This window comes from Uranotaenia lowii, chromosome 3, assembly GCF_029784155.1.
Source record: "Uranotaenia lowii strain MFRU-FL chromosome 3, ASM2978415v1, whole genome shotgun sequence".
Lineage (NCBI taxonomy): Eukaryota > Metazoa > Arthropoda > Insecta > Diptera > Culicidae > Uranotaenia > Uranotaenia lowii.
In genome coordinates, this window is record NC_073693.1 from 162,385,565 (window position 1) to 162,393,681 (window position 8,117).

At 42.7% G+C, this 8,117-nt stretch overlaps 1 protein-coding gene across 4 annotated transcripts in view; it reads right to left on the bottom strand.

The window, feature by feature from the left end:
- LOC129755977 (uncharacterized) overlaps positions 1–7,739 on the bottom strand; it is a 102,535-nt gene extending 94,796 nt beyond the window's left edge. The window contains exon 1 of one of the 4 annotated variants that reach the window (XM_055752721.1): positions 7,689–7,739. The gene's annotated coding sequence lies outside the window, so the exon portion shown is untranslated. Of the gene's footprint in view, positions 1–7,313; positions 7,466–7,688 lie in introns of those variants that run through there. The other 3 variants (XM_055752717.1, XM_055752720.1, XM_055752718.1) reach the window with 3 other exon arrangements.
- Between the last annotated feature and the right edge of the window lie 378 nt (positions 7,740–8,117).

Sequence of the window (8,117 nt, forward strand, 5' to 3'; positions counted from 1 at the left end):
GCACCTTGGGGTGATGAAAATTGATTTTCCCTGTTGTTAAATCGGGCCTGGAGGGAGGTGAGAAAGATCTCTCGTTGTACTGCAAGACCGTACTTAGAGAATCCGCAGGCGGGCGTTTTGTTTTCCGAGGATGGATGTGGGACATTGTTTTTCAACTGGTTACAACATTTCGAAATTTGTTACAGTTTAAGAGGACGGGAAAAGGACATCTTCGAAAATACTGTTCGACTCGAAGAAAGGTATGCAGGCGCTGTGAGGGGAGAGTGATTGGTGGGGAAACCTATTTTCTCAAAGGGTTGAATTACGGAAGGCCACTCACTTGTTGCGAAAGTCGTTTAAGAGAAGAGCATCCTCTGTGTCAGGAGGGTGTTTATTTGCCATGCAATTTTATTCCATTTGAAAGTGACACTTTGTTTTGATTTTCGGTCGTTCGTTCGTTGTTTCTTCTCACTGGGCCGTTCGTTCGTACGCAAATTGGTAAGTGAATTGAGAAGCAGTGGAAGCGCTGCAGTTCAAGACACGATGCAGACATTTATAGGGGTGTTGTCATAAGGCCTGTCCTACAAGTCAGCGATGTTTACGAGCACGAATTTTGCGATCTCGTTTAATTTCGTAACACATGTTGGGAAAGCTGTGATTAGGGTGAGATTTCACATGATCAATGATTTTTTCCCACTTACAAAGTGGGCAGTTAATGAAAAATAAATCTATTAGTGCAAGGCTAGGTCAGGCAAATAGAAATTTTGCTGCAGCATTTTTTGCTTTTCGATAAAAAATGACCAATTTTTGAAAAGATTTGTAATCGTTTATGATAAAAATTTGTGCCGGTACCAAACAAAATCAATAAAGCTGTTGTTTTATAGATGAGGCATGCTCAGTTTGGTGAAACTTGTAAACTTATGCAATGCAAAACTCTCTCAACGACTTAAAAAAAGTTATTAGAATGGTCATTCTAATGAAACAAAATTGGATGCCTGCTCACTGGTCGGTGATTTAATCAGATCAATTTAACATTCGAGCGCCTTTTTTGTTTTTTCCTTCTGTTTTTAACCTCTGGGTGCAAGGGATTTTCATGTCGTTCGCTTTCTAGCGATACAAGACAAAGAGAGAAGTGCTTTAAGCGCCCCATAGTGCTGAATCGCACAAGTCAATTTTTGCAGTGGATAGACCGTTCATTATCCAATGGCCATTAGATCAGATGGTTATAGAATAGTTAATAGAACATTTTTTTTTAAATTGACGTTTTTAAGATTTGTAGCATTTTGGCCTAGGCTTCCCAGACACTTTCACGAAAAAATGCTGGACACAGCCGAAAAAGGCGGGACATTTGAGAAACTCTTTAAAAAGCTTGAAAAAATTGTGTAGCCAAACATATATGTACACCATTTTCTTAAATGTTTTCTATCTACACGTTTTTTTTTTGCAATAACATTACATTATTTTACACGGCTCTTGTAAATTTTAAAGAGAAAATATATCAAGTTCTACATGTTAACGGTGGTTTTGATACCACGTATATAACCTTTGTGTAGTAACAAATATATCTCAAATTTGTTTAAAAAATTTAAAACTCAAGAAAATTTCCATTATTGTATACTGCGGACAATTGAGTCAAAAAAGATAATTGAAATAAGGCAGTTGGTGTAAGGCAATTTAATTTAGGTTCCAGCAAAAAATAAAATCTACAATCACAGATTTACAATAATCATTTGGAAGGAACCTAAACAATATTTTCTTCATACATAAGTTATTTATACTGCATTTGTTAAAAGTGCTCCAAGAACGCTTAACTGAATCAGAATATAACTGTAATGCTAAAAAAGTTAGAGTTATAAAGTATTATCTCAATTGAACTATGAAATCTAATCTATCTAAGGGTCCAGCGCCGATTGACCGGCGCATAGGGCTGAGATAAAAGATCTCCACTGCTGGCGATCCGGAGCCAGCGTCTTCACCTGCTGCCAGCCAAGGTTCTCGTCAACTGTGTGGATTTCAGCGGCTAGACTTCGCCGCCACGAGCTTTTGGGCCTGCCTCTTCTGCGATGCCCATCTGGATTCCAGTCAAGCGCCTCTCTTCAAATCTCGTTTTCATCTCTTCGCAGCGTGTGCCCAATCCATCTCCACTTACGTTCCCGAATCTCGATTTCTAGCGCCTTTTGATGACACCGGCGATGAAAATCAACGTTTGAGATCCAGTTGCCAGGCCACCAAGCGCGGATGATGTTCCGCAGGCAGCGATTCACAAAAACTTGCAGTTTTCGCGTCGTCACCGCATATGTGCACCAAGTTTCACACCCGTACAGCAATACGGATTTGACGTTTGAGTTGAAGATTCGGATCTTAGTTCGTAGAGAGATCTGGCGTGACCGCCAGATGTTTCGGAGACTCGCAAACGCAAATCGGGCTTTTCTGATCCGGGTTTCGATGTCCTTCTTGGTACCACCATCAGGCGTAATCTGGCTACCAAGATACTGGAAGCACTCCACTGTCTCAACCTGTTTTCCAGCTACCACGAAATTGGAACGATTTTCTGTATTGATTTCCATCGACTTGGTCTTTCCGACATTGATTTTGAGACCTGCTGCCTTGGAGCTTTCGGTGAGGTCGTCGAGTTTGCTCTGCATGTCTTGTTGTGTTTGGGCGAGCAAAACAATATCGTCTGCCAGGTCAAGGTCGTTCAGTTGCTCCATGGTTGAAGGATTCCACGGCAATCCTCGGTTTGGTCTACAGTCAATCGATCCAGTCAAGATCTCATCCATTACGATGAGAAAAAGCAGCGGTGACAAAATACATCCTTGTCTCACTCCAGCAGTTACCGGGATTGGTTCGGACAAGACACCGTCGTGCAAGACCTTGCACGAAAATGCCTCGTACTGTGCTTCGATGAGATGGACTAGTTTCTCTGGGACCCCTCGTCGTCTAAGAGCAGCCCAGATGTTTTCGTGGTTCAGTCGGTCAAATGCTTTTTCGAAATCAACAAACACCAGCAGAAGAGAGTCCTGGAATTCGTTAATTTGTTCCAGTATTATTCGTAGCGTTGTGATGTGGTCCACACATGATCGTCCGGATCGGAATCCAGCTTGTTGCCGTCGGAGTGTAGCGTCGATTTTCTCCTGGATCCTGTTCAGGATCACTTTGCAGAGTACTTTGAGGGTTGTACAGATCAAAGTTATGCCACGCCAGTTACCGCACTCTGTTAGGTCTCCTTTCTTTGGGACCTTTACGAGGATACCCTGCATCCAGTCGGCCGGGAATGTTGCAGTATCCCAAATGTCAGCAAAAAGACGGTGCAACATTTGTGCTGACAAGGCAGGGTCGGCTTTGAGCATTTCAGCAGGAATGCAAGCGATTCCAGGCGCTTTGTTGGATTTCATGTTTTTGATTGCCGCTTCTATTTCAGCCAGCGAGGGCGAAACTATGAACTATGAACTATGAACTATGAAAGATGCTGTTTATTTTGAGAAAAAGACGAATTGGATAGATTTTCTGAGTTGAACCAATGAATGAGTCAGTCAGTAAATTTTGTTTAAGTTTTCCAAGAAAAAAAGTAAAACAGTTCGAAAAAAAAATCATGGGACATGTAATTATCCGTCACTTTTCGAAGTTTATCTTTTGGGTTCACAGATGTCAAGGGCTTTCAAATTTGATTTTTTTTGTGAATTTTAAATGGCCTTGTGTCAACAAAGTGTCTTCTATGGTAGAATCTAATATGTCAATATTTTAGGATTTTCTAATTTATAAGGAACGTGGGTGTTGATTTGATGTTTTTATGGCAGAATGTTAAATGTCTTTTAAGAAATTTTCTTTTTTGATGTTTATAGAATATTTTAATAAAAAATTTTTGTATACCTAATATTTTTAAACGTTCTTCAAAATACAGATCGCTACTCAGTAAAGCTTGCTTCAGATAGAATTGGAACAAAAACTATTTCCTGTATTTCAGTTATTCAATTTCGGTTATTGAATTCAAGGACTATTTCTATACAAATGTGGTTTCATCTTTATATTTTAAAGAAAAACTGCAGATAAAATTATTCGTCACGGTTTTAAAAGGATTATTGATTTTTCCTGTAACACGGCTCATAAGGCGGCGCATATCTTATTCAGGTCTTCATATGATCTCTGACAACCTTTCCCTTTGTTTTGAGTCTCCTCTTCATGATTGCCCAATATTTCTCAATAGGGTGGAACTGGGAGCAGTTGTGGGGGTTAAGGTTTTGTTCCCGAACAAACTGGATCCCTTGCTCTGCATACCATTCTTGAAGGACTTTGCTGTAATGACAGCTTTCCAAATCTGGCCAAAACATTACGGGATGGTCGCGGGATGGAATGAACCTGTATAGTTGCGGGTACCATGCCCATCTCGGTTTTGCTAGAGGAGGATGTCTACTGCTATGACAACAAAGACACGCCCAAAGTACGAGATCTCTCCAATGAGGACTCGATGTCCAACTGGCAGCAGCTGTGGGACAGCTCAACGAGAGGAAGGTGGACCCATCGTCTGATCCCGCACATCGGGAGCTGGATCGAAAGAAGGCACGGTGAAGAGTGCTTCTATATGACGCAATTCCTGACTGGTCATTGATGCTTCATGAAGTACCACTACCGGTTTGGACATGTGGCTTCGCCATATTGCCCCGCCGTATTGGGAACGTAGAGGAAACACCCGAACAAATGGTGTTTGTCTGTCCGAGGTTTGCGGCGGTACGTTCTTCCATATTCTCGACACGACAGCAGACAACGTGGTTCAGAGGATGTGTGCGGATTCCAACACTTGGCGTGCGGTCAGCGATGGGTTAACCCGGATCATGACTGCCCTGCAGAGGAGCTGAAACCATCGGCAGTCCGCGAACGGTGTAGGATGACTCCATCGACGGGGAGCATCTGAATAGTGTGCGTCCGATCTCTTGATCGAAGTGCCAAAGATAAGGCATCATCTTCCGCGTAGCGGAGGTCAGGGGTGTGCTGCGAACGTGTATAGATACCTCAATATCGGGGGGTATCCGAGTAGTGCCGCTTCCTAAGGGGGAAACTACGGGGATAAGACTATACCTTCCTCGAAGGAAGTGGGTTAACCACTGTCGGGGGATACCCACGGGTAGAGAGGCTCTCAATGCCGGACGAGCCTCTCGAGTCGGTGTAGGATGTCGTCACCATCGGGAAATATCCGAGTCGTAGCGTTCAAAGTCCCAAACGCGTGCCGTGACAGACGCGAGTCTAGGACAAGTTGCTCTCGGTCTGGCACATGACGGGCAGAAAAATCAGAGGGCCGAAAATCCTAGGGTTGCCAGCCAAAGGGGATAAAGAAGATCGGACAACGGTCGGTGTAGACTGACCCCATCGACGGGGGGCTGTCGAGTAGAGTGCGTCTGACCCCACGAGTTGAAGCTACTAAGATAAGGCAACACTTTCTGCGTAGCGGATGCCGTGGGTGCGCCGCGTTCGTGCGTAGGATGCTCCACCTTCGGGGAGTATCCGAGTAGGCCGGTTCTTAACGACAGAAGCTGCGGGGATAAGCCTATACCTTCTTCGCAGTGGAAATTGTTGGAAAAGGATTATTCCACGTTCGGGGAATACCCACGGGTGGAGTGGCTTTCGCTGCCGGGTGAGCCATTCGAGTCGGAGTAGGATGATATTTTCGTCGGGAATCATCCGAGTCGTTGCGTAAAGTCCCGCGCGTATGCTGTGACAGGCGCGAGTCTGGGATAAGCTGCTCTCGATCTGGCACATGACGGGCAAGGTCGTGTGCCAGATCAAGGGCAAGGGCAAACCTCGAATCCTGGAGATAAGAGGTAGGACTTCGAGTCGTTAGAGGAGAGATCAGGCCTCAAGTCGTGAAGAGGAGAGGTTTGTGTGGGAATCTCGAGTCATTGCGAGAAGATGTTGGTTCTCCAGTCGTTAAAGGAGAGTTCAGGCGTCGAGTCGTAAGGATGAGAGGTTTTGCTGAAAGTGGTCTCGTTAATGAGTATTGCCTTGGTCAGCGTACTAGCGCGGATAGATCTCCCACTAATGAAGTATAGTGTGCTAAACAGTTCGAGGTGGGAACTAGGTCTGCGGCCCCAGGTGGAGTTTAGGGAGTAGGGGGTATACACGAAGTATACCATGAGTCTTCCCATTGTACCCATGGGCTCAGAGTAGCAAACTGGGGAGACGCGGTGGCTCGCCGTGCCTTGGAATACAATCCGTAAACCGGGATTTACAACCTGTGGTTACCAACTTAAAAAAATCGACAGGTATTAAACTAAAAAAAATTTATGATTTAGTAGGGCTGCAGCTGTGTAAAAAAAACCAAAGTTTTCGTTACAAAAACGAATTTTGCCGTTTATTCGATCCCGCGACCATCCCGTGATGTTTTGGCCAGTCGTTCAAGAATGGTATGCAGAGAAAGGGGGCCAGTTTGTTCCGAAAAACCTTACTTAACTGCCCCCAGTTCCGCCCTATCGAAAAATACTGGACAATCATGAAGAGGAGTCTCGCGGCAAAGGGATTGGTTGTCAAAGACATCAATCAGATGACGAATAATTTTATACGCATTTTTTCTCAAAAGTTTGAAGAAACCGCTACATTTGTTTAAAAAAAAGATCATGTATTCAATAATAAATAAATGAAATACAGGCAATTATTTTTGTTCCAATTCTATCCGAAGCAAGCTTTAAATGATAAATTGTAGCATTTTTATTGGGTTGGAGGTCCTGTTCAAAAGTTAGAGGGATCTTAGATTGGAATTTGTTTGGAGTTTTTTTTCCAACTAATATATTCCATATTTATGGCTTATTTTATGCAAATGCTCCTTTTCTACAGGTTGTAATAGTATCCATTTATTGTAGAATTCTTGAATCCATATTCGCTGCAATGTTAAAATCCATGTTCATTGGTTTCAGTATATGCTAAGCTTATGGCAGTACTTCTCTTCAATTCGATAAGATAGATCATACGGACATCATAAATACATTTTCATTAGGGATCCATTTCGAAGAATGCAGAGCATTCCATCGTTATAGATTTATTTTATGGTTATTGAATTGTTTGGAACCGCATTCCAATTATCGCTGTTACATTAAAAATATCACTCTTGATTCGGCCATAAAACTGCAAATCATAACATGTAAGTACACCGCCTTGCCATCCATAAAATAACTCCCACCACGAATTGGTGCCAGAACAAACGGAGCTTGGAGGGAATCTCCAAACTCAAATAAATTATACATAAACACACACTTCAGCCGGGCACTTGAGCGCTAAAAGTCGCGCCTGGGGGAGTTGATCACGGAAAAAAAATACACACAAGACACAAAAACAACAACCGGTCTTACTACTGTTGCACTTGTCTCACATTTTCGGTTGATTTCCGTTTGCCTTCGAAGATTTCGCAAAACTCGAAACACCACCAAACAACGCGAAAACAAAACAAGAAAAACTCAACCAACCCTCATTTGAGCGGCGAGGCGAGGGCAGTAAATTTTCCTCACATCATTAAATTCCACTTTGAAATTGTTGATATTCGCGGTGAAAAAACAAGCGATTATTTTTTCGGTTGAACCACACGAGATTTGAACCTCTAGGCGCTAGCGTAGCATATACAAAAAACTTAAGCGTAATTCCAGGATTTAAGCGGCGGCGTCCTCTCTCCGAAAGACATCGGTCTGAAATGAGAAACAATAGTAGGAAATGGAATCCAAGAAACGCACGCGATTCGAGAAATGCGCTTTTCCGAAGTTTCTCAAGCGGCGGCTGTGGGAGAACGAATTTGATCTAACCAGTTGCTTGTCTAAAGTGAGACTGGATTGACTTCGCTGGTCGAAGGAAACTTCTTTTCTTTTCAGGAGCAGAATCTGGATTTGCTGGATGAAGGGAGAACTGGAAAATGTTAGTGCGAGTCAATGAAGCTTTCGAAAAAGGCAATGGTCATACAAGAGAATTTTCCAGATTCATATGGACAATTAAACTTAAAATTTTACTATATCAGCAATAGTACTTATGATAGAATTACATCTTTGAAAATTTGAAAAATTTCATCCATCAAAATCCTTTTAAATTTTAAGACATGTTATTACAGCTTCGCCCAATATAACTTGCTAAAAATTTCCCATCTTTTCAGATTTGGAAATTAATTCAAA